Source organism: Bemisia tabaci, chromosome 6 (genome assembly GCF_918797505.1).
Source record: "Bemisia tabaci chromosome 6, PGI_BMITA_v3".
Lineage (NCBI taxonomy): Eukaryota > Metazoa > Arthropoda > Insecta > Hemiptera > Aleyrodidae > Bemisia > Bemisia tabaci.
In genome coordinates, this window is record NC_092798.1 from 16,559,706 (window position 1) to 16,576,291 (window position 16,586).

Below are 16,586 nucleotides of genomic sequence, written 5' to 3' on the forward strand. Positions count from 1 at the left end.
AAATCATAATTATTGACGGATAAATAAACTTTTTACACGCTTTGGAAAATCTCAGAAGTTCGCGGTAGTCACTTTTCGGTAAGGAACTAAGGGACTCGGTTATTGTATCGAGCAGGGTTCGAAACGATCGCAAAGGCGGTATACTACGTATACGCGCCAAAAATAATAATTCAGTTTTACTGTGGTAAGATGGGCTCTCGGGTCATGTGTATCTTTACCTCTTATTTGTCCACATTTTTTTTTTATTTTACATTAAAAAGATTAGCGCGAATTCCATATGTAAAAAAGAAGGAGGAGCTGCATGAATTTGAAAACACTGTAATCGCATTGGTTCCTTTTTTGCTAAATGCGATCCAAAAGTGCATTTCCAAACTGAGCCAACATCTATCAAACAGACGTCGTATTTTTCAGGAGCAGTGCAAGCCCTCAAAGATCAAACATGACGGCATTAAATGAGCAGCAGCTCGTGATGGTCTCATCAAGCGATTCCGACGAATCTCGCTTGCGCAATGCATCCTCCGTGTAAACACTGCCGAATTGTTCCTAATAACTTTCGCAGGGTCCAGGCCGCCTGCGAATCAACGCACTGACCAATCGGTGACTCACCAGATCGAGGTGCGAACAACATCATTCACCCAGGTGTGCGAAGGCCAATGGCAAAGCGTTGGCCAACATCCGATGGGCTTCCCTGCTCCTGTCTAATAGTCATCCCGCTGTACCAACTTTATCGGGCGATCGAAATCTGATGATTCACGGAGGCCGATTTACTAAGTCTACGTAATGGTAATACCGCGTGATTAAATGAATAATCGAGAAATCTGGGGTACAACTCCGAAACTATCAACTTCATTGTGCATGTGCAGTATCGACGTTTTCGCATATACTTATTTTTTTGGTAGGAAAACGAAGCAATATTCTAACTCGACAATTTTTTTTATTTTGTAAAATTTCGGAGCTTTTTTTGATTTCCTGCCTCCACGCAATGAAATTTCTCCACTCTTAGGTTGAGCAGCGATATGGTTCCATGTTAAAAAATTATCATTTGATCTGAGAGCGATCTCTGCGCGAGAGAAACTTTTTCGTCTGATGCGCAATTTTTTCGTCTCACACACAATCTCATTTTTGAAATTTGAGTCTTTCCTGAGCTAAAGCTCAAGCCACTAAACGATTACTTTTTAAGATACGATCGATGGATAAAAATTGAAGGTTAAGCGCAGAACAGAAAGAGGTAGAGGCCTCGGGCCTCGGGTGGTAGCGAAATTAAATTGGCGGCTACACACTTATCGACTGATTTAGTGTTGCTGCTGTCTCCGGTGATGTACCGATATTCAGGCTCCGGAGAAGACAATGCTTTCACTTTTACGTCGTAAAATTGGTTATGACGAGACGATCGCGGTGGATCGGTGAGCAAACACGTCGTAAAATGACCGAAAAAGTGAAGTCAGAGAACATGAAAGTCAAACCCGCGAGTTTATGCAGTTGCCCCTGCAAGTTCGTATCATTGTTCTTGTTTTTGAAATAAAAGAGTCACGCGGTGACTTGAGATCATAACTTTTGACCGCTGTCGGCGGCGATGCCATATCCGCTAATGGAGTGATTACCGTTTTTCTACCGTGCCAAGGAAAAATGTTGTATGAATTTCGGCTGTGGCTAAAGTCCTCTCGATGAAAAGTCCATTTTCGAGGGACGTTAGGAATATTTTTCTTCGACATTGTAAGAGATGAGGTCTTAAATTGACCACAAAAATATTTGATAACAAAATTTTCTTAAAAATTCGCAGAGAAAATTCGCAAGTTTTCAATAAAGAAAGGGTATCGATAAGAGCTTTATTTAGGGTTCAGCCAAGCCCGGTTTCCTAAACTCTACAATTTTTTGCGTATTGAAAGTCTATATTTTACGGAATGCATCAAGATCTGGTCATATTCAATCTGTTTTCAGGTACAAAACTGGCCTAAAAATTGGTCTGAAGGCCACATTTTGGCGGAAAATGTGGCCTTATTGGCACGGATAAAAGTGTTAGGGGTTATTCCTTATAATCGTGGTTCTACCCTAATTTGTTGGATGATATGGACATTTCCAATTAATTTTGGTTGTACCAGAACTCAAGTTGGGGTAGGACCAGATCATTTGAGTGAGTAATCTAATTTATTGAGGTAGTACCACAACTGATTGGAAAAGTCCAAGTTGAGTCTTAACCCCTATCTCTATTTTTCCGAGGATGCTTGACTGGAACCCGGAAATTCCACATTTTTGGCCACGTTTGGGTCATAATGAACCTGAAAATTACCTAATATAATGCCTTCCGTAAATTATAGACCTTCAATGAGCAAAAAATCATAGACTTGAAGAAATTCAGGGTGGGTCCAAAATCCGCCCCCACTGATATGATACACCTACTTTGTAGTTCATCCATAAAAAAAGCTGGCAACGCTCGAATGTTCGCACGGCGTTTTTTCTTATAGCTGATTTGCAGTGATAGCTACATTCGAGAGGATGATCAGAATGATCTTGCTTTTATTTCCGTTTTATCATTTTACGAGCAATAATATCAGGCTACAATGTCCACTTGAATTGTCCCGCACAAAAAAACGCAGGGCATAATAATAAAAAAATCGAGTTGATATTATCACCGATTTCTCTGATAGTAGATTCATAAACCCAGAAGAAGGGAAAACTGAAGTTCATACATTTAAAATTAATTGCATTTTGAGCTAAATTTTCGTGACTATTAATTGATGGTGATGGTTTTGTGGGTAACTTTGACAGTGAAGCCTTCTTACAATCAATTTTGTTTGCATAAATCAAACAATCTTTTTACTTCGTGACTACGACACTTCGTGATATCTATCCTGAATCTTTGACACTTAATCGCAAAATTGATAGATGACAGCCCGCATGTTGCGATTATCCTATGTGCTCCTTACAGTCCAATAAAATTAAAAAAAAATTTGAGTTCGACTCCTTTTATCTATTTGATTTTTCAGAAACTCCCCTGTTTATTTCTCATTATTTTTTCTTTTTCCTCTTCCCTCTTCCTCCTCTTCCTCGACGTCCTCTTCTCTTTCTTTCTTCTTCTCCTTCTTCCTCTTCTATTTTCTCTCATTCTACTTTCTCTCCTCTTTCTTTTCCTTCCCCTTCGAATTTTATTTTCTCTGCTTACACTCCCTCTTCTTCCGTACCTTCACCCTCTCCTTCGTCTTCTCTTTCTCCTCCTCCTCCTCCTTCTTTCTATGTTTCCTTCTTTTCTCACTTTTCTTATAGGCACTTCTCCTTCTCCTTTTACCTCCCCTTTTTCTTCTCCATCTTCCCTACATTCATTAGTCTGTGCCCCCCCCCCCCGGCGGGGGGGGGGGGGGGCACCGAATTTGCTATTTGCGTGGATAACAATCCGTCACTTCGCTGGCGTGAGGGCGTACGTCGAGGCTCGCGTGGAAACTGAGGTCGGCCCTTACGTCAGATGAGTGACGGATTTACCCCCGCAAACTGCCCAGCAGGCTGATTATTTACTTCCCTCATCTATTGACCTTGATGGATGCGGGCTGCGGATCTATGAGACAGAGATTCCGAGCGATTCAGAACTAATTTCAATAGATCCAGCTATAGATCCACTGATAGATGCGGATCCCCCGGCCCTAAGGCAGTAGATGCGGTGACATCTATTAAAACTGTGCTTCTGATTGGCCGACTGGTACTGCCGCGGCGGGATTCGAACCCACCATCGCTCGGATTGGTAGCGACTGAATATCGACGCCGCTATCCACTGCGCCACGGTAGCTGATAAGACGGAGTTGAGTAAAACACGATAAATGATCTATTTGGAGGTTAGGTTTCCTACGCGCTTCTTCTTCTTCACTCGGTGAATCAAGGTGTCTGATTGGTCAGAACGATTATTTTCATTTCAAAGCAATCGTTCAACACTGTATTCCAATTCTGCTGATCTATCGCTCATCCATCGGATAGAATCACAGTGTAGAATCACAAATAGTTTGATCATAGATGCGCGATAGATGAGATTTGCAGATCTATAGCCGAGATCTATGAAAGTAAATAATCAGCCTGCTGACGGTATATTTGAATCGCTCGACCGCGCTTGGCCTTTGGAGTTGACTTGGACTCATTGTCGGTTCATTGCGCTCGAGTAGAAAATCAGAGAGCGGCGCACTATGGTCCCAATCCGCTCGGGAGCGCTCAAAAATCGATGTTTATGAAATTGGACGACATTTTTTTTTCAAGTCAAAATTGATAAATATAGTATCTACGGGTCATAAACTACACGTAGTATACCTCAAAAAAATTTCTAGTCACTTTGAAAGTGTCACAAACTGTGCAAATAGTCGGATACGTATTTTCTGACCCGTGAAGTGGCTATTTCTAACAAAGCGTTCGGAGCCTCTCCTGAATCATGAAATGGTCTCTCAGAATTCTTGCTTATACCATTTTGTAGAGGACTCTAAGAGGATTGTAACGCACTAATTACAATTTTTCTCCGAGGCATTCTGACACATCCCACACAAGGTAGAAGTTGGATACCTATTTTTCATAAAAAAATGCCGATTTTTCCCACGAACTTTCATTTTAAAAAAAAGTCACCAAAGGTCACCTAATGAGACACCTTTAGGGAGCTTCTACACATCCTTGGGAAGCTACAGTAGAAATATTTCGTGCTTTGGTTTGCTTTTTCTCGAGAAATCGAATTTACTAGGTCTCTAAGTCGGTGGCTAAAATAACGGTATTTAGCAAGTTTAGCCATCGATCAATCTGTAGTCGTCTTAAACTTTTTTGAGGCATGCGACACCTCCAAAAACGTGCTTAAGTAGTCTCTATGAATCCTTAAGAAGGATTTTAAACCAAAAATTGTTGGTTCTTCTTGCTTTTTGGACGAATTTTGAATCTTTTTCGTACCTGCGTGTTTCTTTCAAAATACTGTTTTACAACCCTGGAAAGCCCCTCGAAAAATATTCTGAGACATTTGGCACCTCCAGAGACACTTTTAAGTCGTTTCTGCAGATCCTTAGAAAGGCAACCGAACCAAAAATAATTGCTTCCGCCTGCTTTTTCGACCAAATTTGAATTTTTTACGTGACTACGTGTTTGTCCCAGGAAAACTCAATTGTTTGCCCCGAAAAACACCTATAGTTGCAGGCTTAACACGTGCTAAGCACTTTTGCATCTACAGAGACGCACTTATATAGCTTCTATGAATCTTTTTGAGGTTGACCGTTTCGAAAAAAATTTGGTTCCCCCTACTTTTTGAGATTTTTTGGGAAGTTTTCCGTTCCGCAGTTTTATCTTTAAAAACGCTCTTTTCAATCCTAGAAAGTACCTATTGATGTAAAATTTCTTACTCTCCGAATATTTATCCATTGTTGATTGAATTTTTCTTAACGTGACAATATTGCACCCCCGCTCTTCAACATTGTTATGTACCCGATTTGCGTTTCCCGTCAAATCAACGTAAAGAAAAGTCTTCTCTGAAGCATTATTTCGACATTTTTAAAATACAAATGAATTTTAGATCTATTTCATTTTTTTCAGTTCAGTTTTCCTTAAAAAAAAAAAAAAAAAAAAAAAAAAAAAAAAAAAAAAAATTGGGGGGGGGGTGTCAAAAAATCAAAACATTCTTAATTTTACATGAACTGTACATGTATGTGCAATGAACGCATGGTTTTCATCCAATCTAAGCAAGTATAACAAGCCAATCGTATGGTAGTTTGTGATTTTTGTGAAAAAATGACAGTAACTTTTGCAAATGATTTTTTAGGGAAAAGCGGAGGTCAAATTCGGATTCAGCGCATCAAAATCATGAGGAAAACACATCTTAAATGTATTTATACTCAAACGGAGAGCCGCTATGATTTTTGATCACTGAAAAGTGAATTGGGACCATAGTGCGGCGCACTATGGTCCACAGACCCTATTTAACGGAACTTTAGTCAAATTTTGAGGGTGGAAAAAATTAAAGTTTGGCACTACAGTTTTATCATACATACTCTCATGGATCGTCACCTAAGTTTTCATCGACTAATAATGATTTATAAGATTGTGACGGACCCTAACAACAGAGCGCGCGGTAGGTCTTCATTAGCTGATTGTGAGCCGCATTCGGTGGTGCGTTACAGGGTGTTTATTTTACCGAGTTACGCCTCATCTATGTAAATTTTTGGGCAACATGGATCCACCTGATGGCAAGTGACTTCCTTTTCACCCCGTTTCATTAATTTTGAACCGAAATTTGTATGCTTTTGAACGCTCCAAACATACGCCAAAAAATGCTAGAAATCAGTGAAATTCGTAATTTTTAGGAAGCTCTAACTTTTTTTTAATTCTAGTTAATGCTTTGCGGATTGAAAAATCTTGTTCAACATATCCTTGACTTTAAAATGATGCCAATTTAAATTGCGCCTTTTTGCGCCTAACGGTCGAAATTAATTTTTTTCGGAGTGCACCTCCGTACATCAAAATGTGGAATATTCCATGCATTTTTGGCGTTTTTGCGACTGTTAAATTTTTTCTAGGTACAAAATAAAAGTATTCTGATGTATTTTGATCTACTGAGTCCGAAAATGACCTTTGTTTTTTCTTATCACCTCTCACTTTTCCGAAAAAGCAACTTTTTCCCGGGAAAATGAGCAATTTTGACGTATTTTTGTCATAATTGCAATTCATGTTGATAAATTATACTGGACCCGTGATAAAGAGATTCTGTCATGTATATTAAGCTGCTAAATCCGAATATGACATAGGTTTTGGTTAATCACCCTCCAGTTCTCCGATAATGCCGATTTTTCCGCGCCTTTTGGGTAAAACCTTTCCCGGACTCTAAGTGTGTTAAAAATACGGTTTAAAATTGATTTCGATGTTTGATATATCGATTCTTATGTATTTTGACTTGCTAAACCCGAATATGACCTTAGATTTTTCCTATCACCCCTCATTATCCCGGAAAATTCAATTTTCCTCGGAGAACGAGCTTTTTTGGTATTTTTGCGACGATTTTCCGTATTCTGAGGAAAACGGGGGGTTGTAAGAGGCAATTTGAGGTCGAACTCCGGTTGAATGTTTCTTAAGACGTCAGAGAAGACCTAAAGAGGAACTTGGAAAATCGCTACAACTCCATAGAATAGGAAAATTGGCGCAAAAATACCGAAAAAGCTCGTTCTCCGAGGAAAATTGAATTTTCCGGGATAATGAGGGGTGATAGGAAAAATCTAAGGTCATATTTGGGTTTAGCAAGTCAAAATACATAAGAATCGATATATCAAACATCGAAATCAATTTTAAACCGTATTTTTAACACAAGAGTCCGGGAAAGGTTTTACTCAAAAGGCGCGGAAAAATCGGCATTATCGGAGAACTGGAGGGTGATAAACCAAAACCTATGTCATATTCGGATTTAGCAGCTTAATATACATGACAGAATCGCTTTACCACGGGTCCAGTATAATTTATCAACATGAATTGCAATTATGACAAAAATACGTCAAAATTGCTCATTTTCCCGGGAAAAAGTCGCTTTTTCGGAAAAAAGAGAGGTGATAAGAAAAGACAAAGGTCATTTTCGGACTCAGTAGATCAAAATACATCGAACTAGTACTATTTAGTACCTGGAAAAAATTTTACCTACATGTTGCAGAGGTCAACAGTCGCAAAAACACCAAAAATGTCCATTTTTCCGGGTAAAATCGGCTTTTCCGGAAAATTTAAGGGTGATGGACCAAAACGGAGGTCATATTCGGATTTACCGCCTAAAAATAAATGAGAATAGTCTGATCTCGACAGAGAGACACTTTTGTTATTATTTTTATACATGTCAAAATAGGGTGGAAAAAATCTTCAGTCTTAAAAGCGCCAGAAATCACATTTGAGGTTAAGTTTCTCGGTCAGGATGTTAATATTTTGTTAAACTAAGATGTAAAATGAAATCAGCGACCCAAAAAACATAAGATCCAACACCTTTTATAACGGTGCAGTGCATTTTCGAATAAAGTTCCGTTAAATCCAGTCTGTGGACCATAGTGCGGCGCGGCGGTCGTTGACGGATCTGCGTGCCAGCTTTGACCAAAAACGGGGCGGGAATTTTTCGTTGCGAAACTCCTCGGAGCATCAAGCTGGATATAAATCATCCCAGGGGGGAGCTTTTGGACCGCGCGCCGTTGCCCGAGATCGTCTTCGAAAAAAGCCTGGAATTTCCGGTGACAGGAGTAGCTTATTTATTGTACGAGGAAAATGTTCAACGTTTAACATTCATTACGGAAGTATTATTGCTGAGGACTTCATAAATAACTAACTAACGAGTCGCTCCTATAGCGCTTTTGTGCGCTCTGCGACACCGAACCGCCACTGATAGCGATCCTGCCAGAACTCCTCCGGCAGATCCAAAGACATGGCAGATCGCATCACCTCATTTCCTGCCTTATTCTCTCAATCCACGATTTGGCAGGGCGTCCTCTACGCTTTCTGTCAGGGGGGACCCGATCCAGAACCTTCTTAGGCAACCCTCAGATTTCATAAATACAAAGGATGATCAGAATTAAATCCATCAACATTCGAGAGAAATATTCAACCTTTGAAAGCGGAATGGATTTGATAACATCCCTGCGACTGCCATTTTCCTTGCATTTTTATTTTGTTTCGATTGTTTTTTTTTATTTTTGATGTAGAACTAATACTTATCCTTGTATTTAAAAAAAAAACAATTGTGACCTTCCATGAGAGGAGGCGTTGTAGTGTTCGAGGGGGCAAATAGGACTACCGTTTACAAGTTTTATACTAATTAATATTCGTCGCCCTCTTGACATTAGGGCTTAATTACCTTTCACGCTGAACCCTGACGTTCATATAACTCAACGGTTTTTCGGGCTCATCTCAAATTGTAGTCACGCCCAATTGTCACTCAAGTGAAGCCTTATTTTTGGCTCATTTTAGAAACAACGTACTTGCCATTAGTTACCCTTTAGCCTTTACAGATAGAAGTTGTTGTGGATCAGCCAAAGGGAGCACCTTCCTTCCGAGGAAATTTGACACCACTACCGGGATTTGAACACGGGACACCTTTAATAAATACAAGAAAGATCTTTGGAAAAACAAGAGTCAGGATAAAAAATAAAACTAAAATTGAAGGATCAAACATTATAAAGACGATTAGGAAAGTCAATTATTTCAATCAGTAAATAAATTAAAATAAAATACTAATTTTGGAAATTAGAAATAATTACTGTATTTTTACTGATATTTTAAACCTAAAGAAATTTCATTGAATTACAAAATCAACATTCTTCATAAACTGACTCTAGAGTCAGACGCGCTGACCACCAGGCCAACCAGCGGGCTGATTATTGAAATTGATAGACAAAGCAAGGGACGAAGAAGATAAAAAGGATATGGAGGGATCCCATGGTTGGAGGCGGATGGTTACAATGGACAAAGGACGTAGGTTATAGACTAACTAACGGCAACCCACACAAGACCCGATAGTTAGCCAATCAATTTCTCCCTCAGTCTATCTATACTATAAGCTCTCAAGCCTCCTAATTTTGCGAAACTGGTAACGCTTAGTTCCAGCGTTCTACCGGGCCGATTTTTATGATTTTTGCGGCTATCGACGGGCAATTGTCTCTAGATAAGCCAACTCTTTTCAGATTTTCAAAATATGGCCTAGGTTTTTTTATATTAAGTGGTAAAGTTGCGAATTCTCCCATTTAAACAATGTAAATTTATATTTTTTGTCATAGTTCGTTTGAGCGTTCTACCGGGCCGATTTCTAAGTTTTTTGCGGTAATCGACGGGTAATTGGCCCTAGATGAGCCCGCTCTATTCAGATTTTGGAAATAGGACCCAGGTTTTTTTACAATCACGTTATAAAAGTGAGTGAATTTTCAGAATGCTCCGAGACTGCTACCGCTATGCGCGGGAGGATGCGCAGTGGTCGAGGAGGTTGCGCAGTAGCTGTGTAGCCTGCGCATCAGCTCTACACTTATCTACACAAAATTCGCGCCGATGGCCTCATGTCGACGGTGGCCGAGTCGTCTAAGACGACGAATACGTCCACTTGGCACCCGGTGTGGGTTCGCTCCCCGACTCATGTTATTTTCATTATTACCTGACTAACATCGTTCATTGTTTTACTGCAATATTTCATCAAGCAGTCATTCCAAAACGCGTCCTTTTAATTTTAAAGTAATTTTAAGTAAAGTTTAAAATTAGAGTATACCTCATATCGTAATTTTTTGGGGGAAAAATAAAACTAACACTGATAGGAGGGTAAAAATAGGGCCGCGAAGCGGCCCATTGATGGCGCGGAGCGCCTTCAGGGGGTTGGGCCGCGTAGCGGCCAGGGGGCGTAGCCCCCTAGTAAGAACTACCCATTTCAACCACGGGAGAATAGGATCGCTCTATACTCCTTGTGTCTTCTTTATCTATACCTAGCTTCGTCTATCAATTTCAATAATCGGCCCGCTGGCCGGCGCCGGAACTTTTGACAAAATCGGAAGTTTCCTCGGAACTTGTAGAAATCGGTATTGATTCCGGGAACTCCTGAACAGAGACAAGAGACCCTCCACTAGTATCTTCGCCATTGTGGAAGCTTTTACTTTCGGGACTTCAGCATTCTACTGTTGACTTACCTACACGGTTGATGTCAGTGGCGTGGCGTGCTTTGCGATAAATCGATTGTTATTCTATTTAAACCTATGGAAAAGGATCGATAAAAAGGGTATTCGCAGCGAACACCTGAATAATCGATTCTTTACCATAGGTTTAAATGACAGAACAATCGATACATCGCAATGCACGCCACGCCACTGGTTGATGTTCAACAACGTGGCCGACGCTGGGGAAACTTGTTTGGCCCATGACGTCATCCGAAGCTCATCATCGACCATGCAGGTAAGTCAACAGCCGAAACTAGGAATTGTTGAATCCCCGAAAGTAAAAGCTTCCACCTGTCGCTAGGAGGTCAGTGGAGGGTCTCTTGTCTCTGCTCCGGAACCTTTGGCAAAATGAAATGGCGGCACTGAACCCGTGGCGATTTAGGATTTCAGGAACATCCGCGTCAAGACAAGTCAAGCGTTTCGCAGGTCAAAAAACGGCTCGTAAGTTGTAAGCGTGGCGCCAAGACCGAGGACTGGACTTGACATCTCGGTCCGAGCTTCAGTCATAATCGTCTCAAATCGAGCGTAACTGTTCCAGTGCTCACGGTCGCCGCCTCCGTTGCTAAACCGTAGAAACCCCCGGTGAGATCACCGCGCTGCCGCTACTTCTCCTCCTTGAATTCATTAGACACCGAAAGCTCGTTCCTTCCCGGAATGTCTGAATTATACGAGAAAAGTGAATATTAGGCAGTGATGACTATCTCATACCTGGCTGAAATAGGCAGAAACAATACATTTTCGAGGTTGTCCTCCAGATGTAAAAGTTATGTCCGGAAGCCGACACACAGTGGATCGATTTAATAGCAGAGGTCGGACAAAATTTGAAAACTTAAAAGGTTATAACTCCTTTATTACAAGATGTCGAGGTCTTAAAAATTGTCCCACTGGTTTTTTCGTAATATTTACTGTAAGAAGCACCCTTCAACATTCAAAATTTGACTAAATAAACTAGATTTGCAGTTTTAGTAAAAAAATTCGTGTCCGACCTCTCTCATTGATTCGATCCATCGTCCGACGCTCAGAGTTACCTGATGATGACTCATGGCCTAAGTGATGAGCAGTAGATTCAGCAAACCTAACTGAAAGTGCATGACAGAGGAGTATCGATAAGGGCCTTTTCTGGATGCACCCTGAAATTACTCAACCTCATGATTTTTCCCTGATTGACGATCTACATTTTACGAAGTGCATCATGATTCCGTCACCATCCGGCCAAAGTATATCACAAGCGCCATTGCAACGTTTAAAAATTTCCGCCGCCATTTTATTTTTTTACAGAGACATTTTTGGTTGAATCTGTCCGAAAATTGCACTGCATTTTATTGGGGCTGCCGATAAAAGTTAGCGAAATTTTCAAATAGACTCAACCTAAAATTTCTTTTAAAAAAAGTAAAATGGTGGAGGAAATTTTTAAACAATGCATGGCGCTTGTGATACTTTGGTCGGGAGGTGACGATTTGGTCCTTGTCGGTCTCCTTCTGGGTCTAATACTGGCCTAAAGATGAATCTGAGTGCGCGCTCTTGCCGAAAAATGTAGGTTTTTCGACATTCAGCTTGCATTTAGGAAGAGCGCCGCGTAAAAATTTCAGCCCTGCCTTGCTCACGGTAAAATGTAAATTTTCTAAAAAAAATCTTTTCCTGCGGATTATTCAGAGAATCTTATTTGCGATTCAATCTGAAACATCGAAACATCGAAAATTTTGAGAAATAATGCGCAATTTTGCTAAAAAATAACTATCTATTTTTCTTGAGGAAATCGCGTAACGTCCAGAATGCTCACATAAAAATTGCTTGGCAAAAACCGAGGCTATTAGAAGTTACCCAATTTTAACTGTAGGCAGAAATTGAATACGATAGTGGCTGTCAGTGGGCGGTAAGCATGACGGTTTAACAACTTTCCGTCTGGGGCAAATTTACTATTTTGAAGAATGGTATTACTATTTCGTCTAAAATATAGTCCGAACGATCGTTAGAAATGATGCTTGACCGTACGCTGTCCAATTTTTTCAGTTTTCCGGACAAACTAATTAGCTTGGTACACGCATTTGGCCGCAAAGTGTTACTTAAACTATTTTGAAAAGTAATAATTGGATAAAGTCTTTCAACTGGTCTCCACTGAGTAAAAAAGATGAACACACACGATCACTGATTCCTAAGACGAAGAGTTTTCAAAATGTATTGAGTGTGCCAATCAACGACGTAAGTTTTGTTACCAGCTTAACTCAGTTCACTTTGTTTATCCTGCACTGTGATATGTAGGTCTTAGTTTCTTCCCCCCTCTGAATCCTTTCTTTTCATATTCCTGTTGAAAATGGGTTAGTGAGGACTGGAAGTCTCGGCCTTTTAAACATCTATATTGTAAGCCTTTTTTCTACATTTTTTAACTATTTATATTTTTCATATATCCATTATATCTATATTCTTTAATGTGCATCAAGCACATTCTTTGTGTTGTCTTCTCGCTTTATTTTGGGCGTTGCGTTGTTTTCATGACATAAATAGTCAACCCAGATAAGACATAATATTTTTACAATATTGGGCAAATATTGTCAGTATTGTCGCAATATTTACACAATACTGACAATATTTTGATAATATTTTAATCAAAATTATTTTTTTAAAAATATTTAAAGAACCTTTATTTAGTATTTTCAAAAATAATATGTTTACCCAAAATATTATAAAAATATTTTCACAGTACTGACACAGTATTTCACAGTATTTTAAAGTATTGGCATAGTATTTATGCCAAAAGGAAATATGGTGTACACTTTTAACATTGGCTCAATATTTAACCAATATTGGCCCAATGTTTGCAAAAATATCAAAACAATATTTTTTAAATATTGGCTAAATATTCCTGTCTTATCTGGGAAATATCGCAAGAATGACACAACCTCTGTCAGAGTTGGCACCCGTGGAAAAGTTTTGTCATACGAGTGGGATTGCGACAATGTCAGTTGTACGGTACAACTGTATCGAACTGCTGAGTCATCGGGCGGGTGTTATTACGGCCCCCCGGGCGGGGGGGGGGGGGGGGGCGTAGGAGAATCACAATTGCAACCCAACCATCCCATTCGACAAGATTAGCGTTCGTCTTCGTTAACTCAAAATCTCAAATCATAAAATGTGGGACACTCGCTTTGCACAACATCGGTTGACGCTCGGCGTATCTCGGATTATTTGGAAAGGAGCGCGAGCAAATGAACCAGTTTTGGTGCAGCTTACAATCAGCTTTGGGTGGCGAAAGATTGATCCGCGCTAGGAGTGTAGGGAAGCATTCCCATAGACGTATCCGAAGATTCGTTGCAATATTGGGGAGACAATCGATAGATTTCAAATTTGGAAAATCAGGGAAATTATTTTGGAAAAGTCAAAATGCCAATCTCTAGATCACTTACATTCAGGGGCCCTTAATGGCGTAGCCATAAAGAGGGAATGATCGATTGAAAGATTTAAATTATTCCCGTTTTCTCGAAAAAGTACTTAAAATGGGTAAAATCTACAATTTTTGGAAGTGGTTGCGATACGCGTGATTAAAACCCGGAGAATCATGTTCAGAAAAATACTCATCAAGAAGCTGATTCGTAGCTGCACGCGTTATTGGAGAACAGCGTAAAAGGCAGAATTAGTAATAGGAGCCGTATATTTTTACTGAAATGATTTTCGAAGAGGGATTTTAATCGGATATTGAGGTAGAAATAATACGGTTGCTTAAGTCATATATTCACGATTGAAATCGTTATGAAAAAAATCGTTGTTTGAAAAAAACAACGTTGTCTTAATGACGTCATACTCCAGATCAGTTTAAACTATGATTCCTTCTCTACCTAGTTTGTTTCACATAAAGCAGGTCGGACGAAAAATTCCTGCATCCTAGATGTTAAGTATTACGATTTTGTATTCATTTTATCAAGGCTTTTGTCTAAGTTCAGCGCTTGGATCTATGATTTTTTTTCTTTTTTTCTTTTTCCTTTTTTTTCTCTATCTATTCCCTTTTCTCAGCATTTTGAACTATTCTCAACATTTCATCTAATTTTCTCGCATTTTCGGTTACTTATAGTATCTGACGAATATTCGTTGACCGGTTGGAGTGACGTGCCGTGAATCACTGTCTCCGTAAGTTCTCGGCGCTGATGTAACCTGAAAACTCTCGTGAGCACCGGTCACTGATGAGGGGCGTGTTAGGAAATGTAAACGTCTCATCAATTTTCCAAAAAGCTATGACCTCCATCAATAGCTTCATTCTGCAATATTCCTTAATTACAAATTACACACACGGCTCAACCTAGCCACCGAACCGGCAGAGTCAGAGGGCTTAATAGGTGACGCGGGAATGGCTTTGATCATAAGCCTGATGGGCAAACATGATCGTATGTGGTGGAAACTACTGAGTCGCGATTGGCCGATCGTCAGTCGGTGCTAGCTAATTTTAGTTAAGCCCAATTCACACTATTAAACTTTTCATCCAGCATAAATGAACGAAAAGTTGGGTGGAGAGTTGAACGCAAAAAAATTTGATACAATTACTCTCCGTTCAACTTTCCATCCAATGGAGATGTTGCATGTGTGAGGGATTTGCGATTTGACTGTTGATTCTTATGTAAAAGTTCGTGAGAAACACGATGGTGCCACTGGTTTTCTCGGAAATCAACTCCCAAGCTCAAAAAAGCTCTCAAGTTGAGGCCAAAATGGAGGGTATATCCCACCCTACCCTGAGAGTCCACGTCTACATCAAAACAGACTCTCCGTGCAAAGATAGGGAGCAAACACATTGACAGGGCTGCCACTTTATTTGGGGACTCCAAAACTGAAAACACGGCAACCCTGCTAATGTATTTGCTCCTTATCTTTGCATGGAGAGTTTGATGTGATGTAAAGGTGGACTCTCAGGGTAGGGTGGGATATCCCCTCCATTTTGGCCTCACTTTGAGAGCTTTTTTTGAGCTTGGGAGTTGATTTCAGAGAAAACAAGTGGCACCATCGTGTTTCTCGCGAACTTTTACGTAAGAATTAATAGTCAAATCGCAAATTCCTTACACATGCAACATCTCCATCGGCGCCGCCGATAATTAGGTGAAATTGGCAACATTGTCTGTATTGAGTTAACAGGCCTCGGGTTTACATCACATAACATTTCAATCAATAATCATTAACGTTTAGCCCCTGATTGGTTGTTAAACTTTCAAGTCAAATCTTGTGCCACTAATCTTTGTAGGTGAAATGTCACACCCTTCAAATGTCTCAATGCACGCTAATTTGAATCGATTCAGCAAAGTTTTTTTTTTGCACTTGAACTTATGTAAGAAATCAGGTCTCCGTACTCGCTGATCAACTCACAACTTCTCTCCCTAGAACCAGGCATTGGATTTTTCCAAAAAACTTATTCAGAAAGTGCAAGAAACTTAACGCCAAGTTCACACGCGGTAAAAATAGGGGTCCTATACTAACGTGCTAAGAACGAACGCCGTATGAGCGTTCTAGAGTTGCCACATTTTCTTCGATAAAATGTTTATTTTTGAGGAAAGCTATAAATATTATTCTTTGAAATTTTCAGGAACTTCACGTGAAACTGCGAACAAAATTCTCTGAAAAATTAGAGTGAAAATATTTTTAAGTTTACCAGAAAATTCGTGTTATATCAAAGGAAAATTGGCAACGCCTGAAGGTTCACACGGCGTTTTCCCTTAGCACGGCAGTATAGGTCATTTCTCAGCAGCCATAATTTCGTACTTAAATTGAAGTTTTTTTATTTTATTTTTTCAAATGCTTTCTTTAAAATAAATTTGAATAGCTCGGACGACCTATGAGTGTGATACTGCGGCAACATCTTTGATAAGAGCTAAATATTACCGTGAAAGAAATATACAGCCCCCCTCCATTGCCTCGTTCTCATCCCTCAAGTATACATCCTCCCGATAGAAGACGAATTTGAAT